Source organism: Galeopterus variegatus, unplaced genomic scaffold, assembly GCF_000696425.1.
Source record: "Galeopterus variegatus unplaced genomic scaffold, G_variegatus-3.0.2 Scaffold2449, whole genome shotgun sequence".
Taxonomy (NCBI): Eukaryota; Metazoa; Chordata; class Mammalia; order Dermoptera; family Cynocephalidae; genus Galeopterus; species Galeopterus variegatus.
Genome location: NW_007728560.1, coordinates 127017 through 141214, shown reverse-complemented (window position 1 = coordinate 141214; position 14198 = coordinate 127017).

Sequence of the window (14198 nt, the reverse complement as noted above, 5' to 3'; positions counted from 1 at the left end):
GCGCGGGGGAGCGCGCCGCGGGGGACGGGGGGCGGGCTGAACCCCGCGGGCGCCCCGTCTCTGCGCGGGGCTCGGCTCCTCCCGCCCGGGGCGCCCTCGTGCCTTTGGTCCAGTTCTTCTTGCCTGAGGGTGCGACTGGGGACCGGGAGACGCAGGTCTCCGGGGGAGCCTCCTGCCTTCCCAACCCCAGCGCTTCTCAGGAAACAGATGCGTTCCCTTCACCCGCCCTCAGAAAGAGAAGGGAGAGGTCGCTGGGGCCGGCGGGGGAAGGCCGAGGGGGACCCTCGGAGCGGGGCCTCCGGACGCTGCTGCCCACACATCACACGAACACCCGTTTCGCGTTCGATAGATACACGGAGAGGCTGGAGCATCTGGGATGCCGGCAACTTTTCCAAAGCTTGCTCGGCCTCCTCCCTGCAAGCCCCGCTCTGGAAGGAAGTGAGCGGGGCGACACGTCCCCGCGATGGCCCCGTTCGGGGCTCGCAGAGCCTCGTGCTGCTGCATGCAGACGTGCTCCAGCGCCCCTGTGCGGCAGCGCGCGCTCTGCGCCTGGGTTTTCCTCCCCGGTCCCCTGGCCACCGGGGTCCTCTTCTTCCTTCTGCAATCTGTGCCTTGTCATGTTTGAGGGGCTTAGCGTCTCGTCCCCACACCCTCCCTCCGCGGCCCTGGCCCTTTCCTGCTGGCGGCCCTTCCAGGCTGGGGCGGATCCGCAGGGGGCGCCGGCGGAGACGCTTGCACCTGCCCGGACACTTTGCTCCCCTTCCATACCCAGTCGAGGGGGACATATTCTCCCTTTCCCACGACTCAGTGGTGCTTTCTGCTCTTCCGGGGTTTCCATGACTGTTGCCAATGAGGCCTTCAAAATAACAGGCTGGAAGGCGCGGCCCCACTCGGCAGGCCCGACTGCGCGCTCGCCCGCCCGCCAGCAGAGCCCACCACGGGGCCTGCGGGCCCTGCGGTTGCCTCCTCCCTGCGGCTCCCTAACTTGTGGATGCAGTGAGTAGAATCTAATAAGAAGAAACGCCCTTCGATCCCTTCCACACTCTTCCTACCACCAAGCTCGCGATCCAGTGGGCACTTTTCAGTTTTCACCATCCTTGCACCACGCCCGTGCTCCGCTGATTCCACAGTGGTTTCCCTCCACTGTGAGAAAACGTGTGTAATCACTAAAGTAGTTCAGAAACACTTTCTTCACAACCAGTATTCCAGTAGCGACAAGGCTCACTGCAGGGGACAAACTTATATGGCAGGGTCTGGGGGTGGAGGGAGCTTCACCAGCTCCACTGTCCTTTGAAGACAAAGGTGACAATTAAAAGAGCCATAAAACTAACCTTTAAAGGTCAGCGCATTTGGACAAGAAAAACCTTGCTCCCATCCCCCACCCCACCCAGCTGTGCTTTTGACAGGAGGAAGCTGCCTTTCCAAACAGACTTGAAAGAAATGCTCCTGCTGTTTGCTGCAGCATCAGGATCCTGACATTTCACTAAATATAGATGCTCTTAGGGTCTCACTTGTGTAATATAGATACACACACATAGACACATATAAAATATGCATGTATAGTTTTTACACAAACTATAGGAATAAGAAGAATTACAGACACCTTATACTAATACATTTTAGCCAAAATATAGTAATTATATAGAATAGTTTATATATCATACACAGTACTTTACAGATGTGTGCATATGAGCAATCACTGATCGAATAATAGAATTCATTAATAGACTGAATAATATTGTGGGATAAAGAAGGCACATACATCCCTCACTTTCAAAAATTTTATTCTCATTTAGAGAATGACAAGCTATGGCATTTTATGTTTATGATATGCAATTTGTTCAATTCTTGCCTCTAATAACCTTTTCAGGAACGCCTTACCCCAACACACACACACACACACACAGATAAGGAAATAGATATTCTGAAAAATAGCAAAACTACCCAATAGGCATTTCAATTGAGGTGCAGCATTTCAGAAGGAATCAGTCAATATCTCTTCCACTTGGCTTGTCTTTGAACATCTTGAATATGCTGTATTGAAGCAGATTTTCATTCCTACTCATTGGGTAAGGATGGGGAAATATTTTTGACAATATCTAGTGGACTCTATCATGTCAAAATTTTAATTCCTCAACACTGCTTGAAACCAAATGCCTACTGGCCCATTTTTCTCTCCATTTTTTTAAGTAAATATATGAACCCCTTGGAACCAGTTTACAAAACAAATATGATACGTTATTGGAATTAGGCAGATTCTGCAAAATATGTTGGACAGTCATTTCAAAAATGACAATAAAGGGGACTTTTTGGTCTACATGCAAGGTAAGCATTGTAGGAACACCAAAAGTACATCAGTTCAGCAGCCTAAGCATGACTTTTATTAACCAAGAGATTTTCTTATTTTTGAGAGAATTACATAAATACAAAACACATTCTCAACTCTGAAAATCTGTCTCTGTCTCTCTCTCTCTCCAAAAAATGTTTTGTTCTTTGTGTTATTGTTTTTTTGCAAGATGACTACCAATTAGGGACTAGGAAGTATGACCTCTTCACAAACTTTCAAATAGGAAATATCCAGCACACGCGCACACACACACACACAGACAATAAAAGAAATTGCTATTTTGGGCTTTTAAAAAACACAAAGTTAAAGTATAAATTAAATTCATTTTGAGCTTTTCAACTCTATGCATTTATTTTAACCCAATAAAAGGCTTTCTCTAAAATCAATGCAGTTTTTTTTTAATTAATTAATATATATATATATATATATATTTGCAGCTGGTGGGTACAGGAAACAGAACCCTTGACCTTGGTGTTACGAGGCTGCACTCCAACCAACTGAGCAAACCAGCTAGAAGGAAAGCTAAATTTTGATCTCCCAATAGCAATTTTCTCTTCATTTTAGCACTGGCATTGTGCAACTGCCTGTTTTTGTACACAGTTCAAAACACATGTATGACTAAGTACGCTAGGAGCATGTTCACAAACACAAGTGGTTGATCAACACACGTGTTAAAGTTTATTGCCAAGTAAGTCAAACAACCATTGATTCAACTCACTGGCTGGTGTCAACCAAGTCAAAATGTTTTATTCTTGTCCTCACGGAGCATCTGTCACCTATCTCACCTTCCTTTACGGATTCTCCCTTTTATTCTTTACCTATCCCTTCTGCATTTGACCGTAACCCACTTTCTCTTTTCTCCCACTTGCTAACTTCCTTTCACTTTCTTTTTCTTGCCTTTCATTCTGTCTTTTCTCTGGATCAATATCAGAAGACTATATACAATATATATACTGATATATATGTATATCAGTAGGCTTATATGTAATGTTTCTCAAAATTCCTTGATGTTCTCTGAATACAAAGTTTTGTTTTTTACTACCACCATTGTCTCAAGATTTATGCAAATAATCACTTCTCATCCTAGAAGCGGCACAAACTTCTGTTTCTTCACCTTTTCTGATTGTACAGTAGCTTCCATGATACTTTCCAAGGCTCTTAGGATTTTCAGAACAGGGGATACAGAAGAGAGTCTGCTGCTTCTGTTTGTCCCTGGTGATCTTTTGAACACAGCCATGCCATTCTCTGAAATGTCTTAATTTATAGATCAAGCATTATTAGATTAAAAGGGATATGACTTCTGCTCTGAAATGCCCCCAGAGCTCCCTGCCCTTTTCAAATCGCGCACTTCCATGGGTCCAGTGAATTAAGTTAAATATGTTTCCCTGTAATATTTAAGTGGCATTAATGAGCCTCTGCACTTCGGTGCTTTAGTTTTTTAACCACTAGAGGCCATGGCTGTGTTCTGGGAGAAGACAAGGCTTTTATCTGTTTTCTCTGGTGGCCACTGGCAAGCGTTTGGAAGGACTTATAGAACTGAGTGGAATGGGCCAGGGTAGGACAGGGCCCAGACTGTCCCCCGGGGCTTTTGCATCATGTCACCAACAGGGATTCTCAGGCTCTGATTGCAGAGCAACAGTGAAAGAGAAATAGGGTCTGTCACATGCAGGGTTTCTTTCCTGACAGTAGGAAACAGAGTTGAGGCGAAGCCACTGCGTCATCCTCATGTAAGCTGGTGCTTGCCTGCAGGCCCATGGAAAAAGTTACAGGGAATGGAAAACCTCCCTCCACTAAAACCCACTGTGGTTACAAAGAAGGAAAGGAATATGGTGTAACCCTGGAATGTGCATCAGGAGGGAGATGTGGGAAGGATTGAGTTCTATTTAATTCACCCTAGAAAGAGAAGGCTAGTCTGCCAGAAATAGTAAAAGAGAGTAAGAGAAGCCCAGCAAATTGCCCTCCAGGCCCAAGCTTCTAATATCCCATCCTATTTTTGCATCTCTTCTGTCAGCAACCTACTGGCTGTGGAGCATAGGGAAGAGAGAAGAGACTTCCTTTAAGTGTCAAACAGTAATGATAGGATGCCTTATACTCGGGTCTGGAGGCCACCTCTGAGGCAGGCCAGGATGGGAGAAGTGCATCCTGCTTCCTGGACATCCACTTGGTCATATAGGAAAAAGTCTCTTACAAAAAATTTCCCTCACCATCTTACCCCATGTCGAGAATTTCCAAATTCCTTTGAGTTAAGGCACTGTCTAGAAGAGTATCAATAAAGAATAATTAGTATACAACCAAGGCCTGACTGAAAAGAAAACAGCAATCATTAGCTGTGGCGTTGGCTGCACCAAGACAACAAATCACCTGTTCAGGTGTGCAGTGGGGCAGTCTGAGGAGCAGCCTCCTCTTCCAAGAGCATAATACAGTTGGTCACATGATTGCATTTCCAAGCTACATGTTTCTAGGTCCTGATGACTCATCTTCGAGGTAGGCCATTATTTCCATATTCAAAACTGTAATAAATCGTAATATTGTTCAGCAAATATGCACTCGCCCCATACCCTCTGCAGGGAAGTCTCCTACCTGGCCCTGCTGACCTTGAGATTGACTGTGTGACTTGCTTTGGCCAATGGAATGCGAATGGATATAGGCAGAGGCTTTGCAGATCCTTGCACAGCCTGGCCAACCTCTGGTGACCCATCATATAAGCACATGGCCCAGTGACGAGGGAGAGGGAGAGGTTGGTTAATGGACACAAAATTATAGCTAGATAAGAAAAATAAGTTCTAGTGGTATACAGTAGTGATAGGCATCTATAATTAACAATAATTTACTCTATGTCCTCAAATGGCTAGAAGGGGGGAGATTAATGTCCCCATCACAAAGAAATGATGTTTTTGCAATGACACATATCCTAATTGCTATGATTTGACCATCATACAATGTATACATGTGTTAAAATATAACTCTGCACCCTGTATATATGTACAATCAATACATTTCAATTAAAAAATAAGTAAATTTCTTTAAAAAAAAAAAAGGACATGGCCCTGTATAGCCCAGTTAGCTGCTGCCACTTTGGCCTGGGCCTGCAAAAGAGAGATACCTGGAGCAGATCTGAACCCAACCCATAGCCTGGGTCTGAGCCAAGCAATTGGAGGGCACAAGCAGATCCAACTAGCTGAGCCCAGTGCAGACCAGCTAAATCACAGCCGACCAGCCAGAAATGTGGGTCTTGGAATAAATGCATATCGTGTGAGCCCATTGCCCTTGGGGATAAATTGTTCCACAGCATGCTTGTGTCATTATCTCAGTAAGACAAAACCCAAATGCATATGAAAACATAGTATAGCCAATGTCAATGCTGAGTGCCTACTATGTGCCACTTGTGCCTTGTTGGAAAGATGAAATGATGAACTAAAATCAACTTGCTTTCATACAGATTATAGTCAACACATCTCAAAGTGAATCGGGACTGATACTACAAATTACCAGATTGATAATGTTTTCTTTTTGTGCATAAATGCAGTTTTTTTCAATTTCTTTCCCATTTTGGTACATTTACAGCACTGCCAGTTTTGTTAGGAAAAAAGTTGCTAAAAACCACTAGATCACAAATGTTTTCATAACAAAGCCCTAGTTTTTTTTTACTGTAGGAACACTAGGAGGTATCTTTAGTCCACTAACACGGTGGATTTCAAAAAGTTGCTTCTGGACCAAGCAGCATAAGCATCGTCTAAGGACTTGTGAGGGATGAAAATTCTTGAGCCCATTCCAGACCTACTGAAACAGAAACTCGGGGCTGGACCAGGCAATCTGCATTTCACAAGCCCTGCAGGTGATTCTGGTGCACACTCAAATTTAAGAACAACTACACTAGAGTAATAAATGCACTAGAGCAATTTTCTACATGGCACCAAGGTGTCCTGAAAGATTTCCCAAAGATTTGCTTATTTCAGGAAATGGCTTACACATTCAACGTATTGAACAAGCATTCTTCTAAGAGTAAGGACTTTTTTTTTTTTTAAAGAATGTAAGAAGAAAGCTCTGTTCCTCATTTAAATGGGAGTTATCTTTGCAGTTCATTCACAGTCAAAATAGAATGAAGTTCTTTAGACTTTGCAGGACATTTTCAGATGTTTCATTCTTCAATTGATGTTGAAGGCTCATCTCAGGAAGAAAGTCATGTTCAAAAGAGCATGGTCAAAGCAGAAGCAAAGATATGGTCAAAGCTAAGATACCACAACTACTGGGGCTTATCTCAGGGATACTTTGATTTTATAGCTTATCAGAGAGCTTTTCCCATCTTGACAGAATATATGCAATTTGGCAGATGAGCTCTGCAGAATTGCAAGGGAAAAAAGGCCTTACTTTCAAAAATTGATTTCATTAAAAATTCTCTGTGTCTCTGGTTTGGACTCATTGCTTTTTTAATGTAATAAAAAAATAAAATAAAAACTTGTCCTTAATTAAAAATCAGTGAAGTTAATAAACATATTTAAGTTGAAAATTGACTTATATGAACTTAATTTTTCTGAATCTACTTCTTTAGAGTACGTTAAAATGTTCATTATAAAAACCCATTTTATTTTTTCCCATCACTTAAGATTTTCTTCAAATTTCCATGGAATATACCTACACATTTAAAAATTGGCTAATGCTACTTTAGGTGTCTCAATAGTTTTCTTGAATTTTAACTTATTCTCTGGACCACATGTGCATGTTTAATATTTATAGGTAAATATCACTATATGCAATAGATCCTAAATAAAGAGTATGAAGCCTAACCTTGGAAAAGAAAAACTCCAAGTAAAATCTGAAGGTTCTGCACCTTCACATCCTCATGAGTAAATATGAGAGATATAATGCAAAACCCCAACTCATGCATATGTGGCCATGTCAGATATGAGAAGCAGCAGTTCTCACTAATGAAAACAGATTGTATTAAGAGCAATAAAACCGAAACGAAGCCACTCATTTGCTTCTTGTGGGTAATTCAATTCATTGTGGACTGTAACACTATCAGCTCTACCATAACCTTTTCTGAACAATTTCCTTCTTATAAAAGGGAAAAATAGGCTTGTTTATACTACTAATTGCATTTCAAATCATAGTAATTTAAAACCAAAAAAGTAATTTCCTTAACAATCACTTATATTTACATTTTGTTTGACAGGTAAACAGAAATTGCCTGTTGGCTAAATAAATCCATTAGTCACATGAGCCTGTGGCTGGAATAGTGTTTTTTTCCTCACTCACGGCAACAAGAAAATTGACTCTCAGCTGCAATAGGTCGAGTTGGGTCTCATTGGTTCCCTGCTTTGAGTCCCTGATTGGTCCCATTACCCCAGTCCTCCGTGTTGCACACATAATCACCACCATTACCTCTCTTTATAACCAACAATACTGAAATTGCATCATTTATATAGAACCTTTTCAATCTTCATTGGGAGAGGTGGATAAACTAATGCTTTCAAAGGACTTTGAAGGATTTCCTAGCCATCTTGCAGCAAAAATAGAAGTGTAAGGCTATATTTACATCTGTCTTTTAGAGTTTGTTCTTTCTTTTCTCTCTCTCAGGGCTCGGATATCATCCACAACCTCAAGTTCAACTCAAAATGAGATGTAAGTGGCTGGTTGTGATCTCAATGGACGCTGAGTTCCCCAGTTGAGATATTCAAATCCATAAGATAATTATCTTTCTTGAGTAGGCAGTTTGCTCAAATAACATAAAATTGTTAAATCCAAATATACTATGGGATAGAATACAGAACTCATGAGTATTCTAATATAAAACATAAGTCTTCAAATAAATCATGCAGTTATACCACAGACCTGACCCTCAAGTGGTGTGGTCTTAGTATAATGGGCACTTTAATAGAGAACTTGTAATAGGTACTGGTCTAACATTTTTTCCACTAATTACATCTGCATTTTATTAAGTCCTCTAATCAAAAAGTGTAAACTTTGGGCCCTGCACTTCATAGGTAGCTACTGATTTCTGGGACAGCAGCTGGTTTGGTTTGTCCATATGATAAAAACAATGTCATCTCAAACGCTCAGAGCATCTCAGTGGCTAAGCCACACCCACCTCGTGGTTTCTACTCCTGATTTCAGTGGAATGATGGTAAGTTCTGGAATCAACTTGCACAGCTACAGGAAGAGAATCTAAACAAGTGATCCACAGACTGTTCTATCTCCCACTGATGTCATGGGTCTCTGAGGGAAAAAAAATCATCACTAAATTGAATGCAATTCTAGTTTGTTCAAAAATTTTCTTTGAGAAGGAGGGTGGAGAAGTCCACAAAGGGACTAGCCCTCCCGTAGTTCCAGTTTCTGTGACTTTTAGCTCCCGGAGAGTGTCTTCTTATTTCCTTTCACGGCATCGGTCAGAAGTGATTTCTCAGGGCATGGTGGGAGCGTTCTACAAAGGTATCTTCTGTTACTCCTCCACTTAAAAATAACTCTACATTGGTACTGCAATGCACGCCGGGTAAAAATTGGATATTATTCATTGAATTTGTGCTTGGGAGAAGACCAAAGCTTTTTTGTGTGTTCCAGAGGAAACGATAAGCATGGTTCACATACGCATTCTTCACTCTCAATGAAACACCTGCCAGCACGACCCACCTTTCGCTGCTTGTCCAAATGCTAGGCCCATGTCCCTTATCACTCGTTTACCCACCGATATAGAATGTCTATGCTCAAGTCAAGGGCATCCACTTGACTAAAGAGAAATACAAAGCTCTGGGTGGCTGTCGTAAAGATTTTTTTTCCCCTGTAGCAGAGGGTGAGAAGAGAAGGGACTCTCTTCCCTCCCCCAGTGTTACCTCCTTCTTTTTTCTGTCTTTAGTAAAAAGCAAAAGATTTTCTCCTAAAGAGAAACCAGAGTTGTGTTTTCTGTCTTGGAACACAGCTGTGAGAGGACTTGAAGCTCACAGCTGCTGTGACCTCAAGAAGGGCAAATATTCCCAATGACGCACTGAGCCGCTGACCCGAAGCCAGAGTCCTCCCTCCACGCCAGACAGAAATCCCTCTGGTTTAGCCCCTTTGGGTCAGAAATTGTTAAGTAGCTAAAGCTCTTCCTAGAGGACCCGACCAGACTGCTGGCTCTTCCGCTGACTGGCTGTTTGCACTGGGAGGAGTCTCCAAGCATCACTTTTCTTGTCTTTAACATGAAGATGCTCAGAGAGACTAATCTCATCAGCTTTACCTGCAACCCAGATCCCCCAAGAGGTCCAAATAAATGTTACATAGGGGAAAACCCAAAACTTCCTATATATATATATATACCCAACCTTTAGAAAATAGTATGGCTGTCTATAGTTAATAATCTAAAAAACAAATCAGTAAGCTTTTCCACCTGATTCTAGTTTGCTATTGTTCACAATTCTGGGGGAAAATGCCACTGTATTTGGGCTTCTCGTTGACTTTTGCACATTCCTTCAAATAGAGTATTTAGAAGAAACCTGTTTCAATGCTCTCAGTCCTCTTATACATGTGGACTGAGAACAAGTTCTGTGAGCTATTCTCTGCCCAGAGTTGATAACGCCACAGAGGAGTGTGGGTCTAGACAGGAGGGACTAGGGAAGGGAGGGCAGAAGCAAGAAAAGAATCATTGCTTTACCAAACTTATTTAAAAATAAAACTCTTATGTTTACCAGAACTTCCTACTAATGGGCTGTCAGAGATACAACTCCATTGCCCTAAAGAGGCTGTAAACCTTGACTTGGCATCTGAAGAGCCGGTTTGGAGCCCACTCCACCAAGGCTGCGGTGAGCTACAAGACAACAGACTGAGACCCCTGCCCATGGGCAGCAGCGGTAGCTGCAGGCAGCCAAGAGTGTCCAGGGCACCCATAATCAGAAGAAGGATCAAAATAAAAGTAAATATTCCAGCCCCGACGAACACAGAGTTTTACACTCAGAATATTTGGGAAGAAACTTATTTTCAGCACATCTAAGTTTTTATTTCACAAAAGAAGTTTCATTTTGGAATTGTAGATGGGAGAGGAAGCACAATCTGAGGAGTGTTTAGTGCCACTGAGTCTTAATCCTCCTGTCTAGGATGGTTGAATATGGATTTCACTCCATGTTTATCAAAGGGGGGGCCGGCCATTAAGCAGATTCGACATACATAGTCTGTGTTTCAGATGATCTTACATGCAACTTAGTGTTGGGGCGGAGGGAAGAAAACAAACGCAGGCTCATAAAGTGCGTTTGCTTTATCTTGCACCCTATTTTGATAGTTTGGACCCTGCGTGTTGTTGGTTTTGGGCCTTGATCCAGACAAAGAAAAGAGCGTGAGAAAGTGGACAAACACATTTCTCATCGTGTCATGCTTTTCTCTTTTATTCTCATTTCTTCCTGCTGCTTCTCTTGCCCGCTCCTCGCACACCAGCAGCATCCCTCGTAACAGCATGCCTGTCACTGCAAAATGACTTTGCAGGTCCCATGCACTGACAGCTTTTTATTCGGATAACCCTCTTATGAATTCAATCAACTGCAAAAACAAAAGCAACAAAACAAACAGCAGAAAAGCCAAAGCAAAACAAAACAGATTCTCCTGAAAGCACACAAGGAGAGCAGCTTAGGCTTGCCATCGCCACTGGAGGGTGCTGTGGGCGTTCAGATACGTGGGCTTCCTTCTGCGGAGCCCTGGCGAGGAAGGGCAGCCTTCGGTCTGATCACACCCTTTCTGTATTCAACTAATCAGATGGGAAATGAGACAGTCCTTTAGAAGACTTTTGTTTCCTGTAAAAAGGAGAATGCTGCTTTACGAATGTTTTAAATGCTCTCAGAAATATCAAAGTCAAGTCAGAGATGGACTATAACTCTGTTTGCTCACTTACTGAAGAGTCAGATGTTCGAGGAGGAGGCAGAAGGGCTGATAACAAGCTTAGTTTCCACTTGTCATGGAGGACAGACATATGACATGGAGGGCCTGGTGTGCAAAGTTAGTGGTTCACAAGGGATCCTGGATCACCTTCGGCCTTTTCTTATCCCCTGGGCCACTGATGGATGGGACACAGAACTGGCATTGATGAAGTGGGAGCAAAGCAGGAAGGCTGCTGAGAAAGGTGATGGCCCTGGATTAAAAACAAGCATGATTGAGCCTGGGCTGGCCCATTCCACCTATCACTTTCTTTCCCTTACAGAACAAAAAGAAATCCAGAGGAAAGCAGGTCGCTGTGACAGCTGACACCCTCTCTGAGGAAATATTAAATGAATTGAAGACCTCGGACAGCAGACTTAGGTAGTCAGGTCTGCACCAGTTTTCTTGGAGAACATTAATTTTCTGATCTTTGAAAAGTTATTGATTCATTTGGGAAAAAAAACAGCTTTACAATTTGTTTTTCAGTAGGATTTTTAAAATGCATGTTTTCATAGACGCTGACAGTGGATCTGGGAAACTAGGACATTAATAGGTCCATTGGACACTACCAAATGAACTCTGAATTTATCTGTAAACTCTTAAACTATGAAGGGTTTTACTGATGAATAATACATTCAGTTTGGGGGTAGCTTTATAATCATGTGTTTTACATGCATCATCTTATTTAATATAGTTTTTAAAGTCCTGTGCTGTAGTCATTAGAGAGTTAGGATTCTAGTCCAAGTCTATTTGGGTGCTACATCATACAGGAAGATTCCCAGTCGTCTTCCGTACACTTAAACTTTTGTCATTTTGATGAGTCATTCACTGGACACACACTCCAGGAAGTTGTGAAATTGCATTTCTGGATGGAATAATCATAACCTTACTTGAATGCCCAGTTCAAAACCCACTCCTTCTGAGAGGTCTTCTGTGACTTTTTGGGAGCTTCTGCTAATCTTGCTGAATCCTCATAACATCCACATGTACCTGACTTATAAAACCACTCTTTATCACGTGCTATTCATTCATTTATTCATGCAACACACATGGTTAAACCTTTACCATGGCTGGCCATGTCTCATCTTTCCCCTTATCTATTCTCTAAGAAGAAGATATGTGTCTGATTAAGGTTCATGCAAGGAACTCTGGTACACAGGGTAGGAGCTCAAATTAGACTAAAACTCATGTAAGCCACGCTTATCCACATCCAGCCAGTGTTCACAGAGGTGCTCGGACGGGAGATGCCATTCTGGAGTCTGTTAGGAGCCACTCTGAGTGGTGCCTACTGAGAACCAGTGTGTGACGATGCTGACGTGGACCCCCTTATGCATGGCTTTGCTTTCCATAGTTTCAGCTACCCAAGGCACAGCACAATAAGAGTTTTTGAGAGAGAGAAAGACCACGTCCACATAACTTTTATTACAGTATATTACTGTAATTATTTTATTATTAGCTGTTGTTGTCAATCTCTTACCATGCCTGATTTATGAATTAAGCTTTATTAAGGTATGTGTGTACATGAGAAAATGGTTTCAGGCATCCACTGTGGGGCTACCATGTATTGTTCCCAACAGTGGCTTTCAAAAACTGTGCACTATAATCCACTGATAAGTCATATTAATTATGAAATTAGTGTGTGATTTTAAGGAAAATTAGAAAAATCTGCACACCGTATGTGTGTTTCTCATGCATGCACAATGGGCCCCTCCCAGGTAAAGAGGCTGTCCTGTGGGACGCCTCCCTTAGGTGTCCACCAACATATACAAGGTCTGTGAGAGGAGGGGCTGCTTCCGTCTCATTCACTGTTCACAACCAGTGTCTATCATGGTGCCTGGAACATCAAAGGTGAGAAAAATATTTGTTAAATGAGTGAATGAAGCTATAACACCAACAACAAAATCATGGCAGGTGAGTGTTGGTTTATATCATGTGAAAGCTATTGAAGCCATTTTAGATACTATTTCTCTGAATTTATCACTATGTATTTTATATTGGGGGGGATTGGTTGGCCCCCTAGATTTCCAAGGTGAATATAAAAAACCAAATAGTTATCATATCAATCAAGCAAGACATCAGGGTATATGAATTATCAAGTTAGTTTTTTGCCATAAGACTCCAAAAAGGAAAGGTTCATTAAGTAAATGTACTCAATGCACCAGGGCCAGGTGGTTAAAGGCCCCCCTTTGCCTCCTAGAAGCCTTCAAAGATGAACAGATCTTCTGTCCAGAGGAAGCTTAACAGGGGGAATAGGAAAAGAACTTTCATTTGGAATTTTTATTATATTTTAGTGAAATGATCATTGATCTCTAAGAGGCTAAGAAAAACATATCCTACATAAACTAGTCTTGCACAATGCCACTTACAATAGATATAAAATCCCCCCAAAGTGGTTTATCAATCCAAAATAGATTAGTGCCGGCTTTTAAGATGGCGACAGGTCTGGAGCAGCCGTGCCAGGAGACAGCGTGACCCTGAGAAGTGTGCGCTGTGATACCAGAGTACTATTTGCATTTCCAAGAGCAACAAAAAACGAATAAATCTTTCAACAACGAACCTACAACGACATACAAGCAACAACAGGTTCGAGGTTTTAGGGCCGACACAAAAGAAGACTCCTGAGAGTGCCCAAGCCCTGCTGCGGGTTCGAGCGAGCAGCCCGAGACAACAAAGGCCAAGTAAATCAGCAGAGACGACACAGAAACGGAGTGGAAGGCGCCGGACCGGCCCAAATCTGCGAGCTCTGTAAGTCACCCTCAGCCCAGCCCCACTTGTGGGGCGAAGCCCGACTGCTCCCCGCCCGCCTGGCTCCCACCTACCACACCAGGCCAGGCACCCACAACAGAGCTGCCTCCATTTTCTCGGGTGGGGGCGGAGACGGCCGGCTTAGTGCAGGCAGGGCAGCCATCTCTGCTTGGCGCGGCTCCTCACCGAGACGTGCCATTTGCTTACCTCGACACGGGGCGCCCCGGGGCCTGTG